This window comes from Nicotiana attenuata, unplaced genomic scaffold (genome assembly GCF_001879085.1).
Source record: "Nicotiana attenuata strain UT unplaced genomic scaffold, NIATTr2, whole genome shotgun sequence".
Taxonomy (NCBI): Eukaryota; Viridiplantae; Streptophyta; class Magnoliopsida; order Solanales; family Solanaceae; genus Nicotiana; species Nicotiana attenuata.
In genome coordinates, this window is record NW_017671088.1 from 246,219 (window position 1) to 247,790 (window position 1,572).

Here is a 1,572-nt window from a genome sequence, read left to right on the forward strand (position 1 = left end):
AAGCGGTATGGTTACAATTTCGAGGCTTTACAAGCTACAAACAAGGCCTTACAGTCAGGCGGTGTGTCCAAGAAAAGGGACGTAGGAGCCGTAATGGTGGCACAGAGAACCAAATCTCCCGTCAAATACAAAACCTACCCAATGCCTCCACTCACATATCAACCTACTCCAAACTACCAAGCACCCTCACCCTCTTACCAAGATCCACCACTCACCTATCAATCACCTCCCGCATATCAGCCCACTTCACCCAAATATCCCCAACCAGCACACGTTTACCAAGCCTACAACACTCAACTATCCCACTACCAATCCCTTTCTCCCCGCCAAAACTTCCCTAGACCCCGACCAAACTTTGACCGAAGACCCCCAAAACAGTATACGGCTATTGCTGAACCTATCGACCAATTGTATGTAAGACTCAAGACTGCTGGTTACGTCACCCCTATCCCTGCTGTTCCTGAGAACCCTTCTCAGTGGGTTAATCCAAACAAGTCCTATGCATACCATTCCTGCATGAAAGGACACACTATTGATGAATGCCGCGCTCTAAGAGATAAGATCCAGACGTTAATTGATAACAAGATCATTGTGGTAAAGGAGCCTGCTCCGAATGTACGCAATAACCCTCTGCCAGATCACAAGGGTGGAGGCGTTCACATGATTGAAATAGAGGATGATTGGGACCCCAAGGGATTGATCGGTTTGATCACAGAAGGTGACGATCCAAAAAAGCCAATAGTCACCCTTAATCCGATTGTAGTCCAGATTTAGCCCTCTGGGGACGCCGAGATAAATATGTCCATGCCACTTGAGTTTGAAACACCATCCTCTGCAAAGACGCCAGCGCCGATTGAGGTCGAATTTATGTCACCAGTAAATGTACCTACACCCTTCGAAGTTGCAGTTTTACCGCCTAAGGTAAATATAGCCACTCCAATTCCAGTAGTATTGTCGGCCGTAACACCATTCCATACAAATGCCATACCTTGGGACTACACAGCCGAGACAAGAAGAAAAGGGAAGGTCAAGTTCGGGGAAGCTGTTGCGGCACAGGGTATTACGAGAACCGGTAGGGTTTATACCCCGGAACATTTGGCTGAGTCAAGCAAGCAGGCCTCTAGTCGATCAACCATCACTGAAACCGGGCCCGACAATCTCTGGAGAAAGATACAAGCCAAGGAATACTCGATCATTGATCAGCTGAACAAAACACCGGCGCAAATTTCTATCCTTGCTTTGCTACAGAGCTCCGATGCGCACAAGAATGCCCTGTTAAAGGTGCTGAGTGAGGCGTATGTACCGAGCAACATCACCGGTGGGGAGATAGCTAACATGGTAGGCCAGGTATTGGAAAGTCACAAGATCACTTTTCATGAAGCTGAGCTGCCACCAGAGGGGTTTAGTCACAACAAGGCATTGCACATCACCGTGCAATGCGAAGATTATTTTATCACCAGAATCCTGATTGATGGAGGGTCCGGTCTCAACATTTGTCCGTTGGTAACACTCAGGACATTGGGAAAGGGACTGCATGAGATCAAGGACGGGGCCATCAACGTCAAAGCTTTC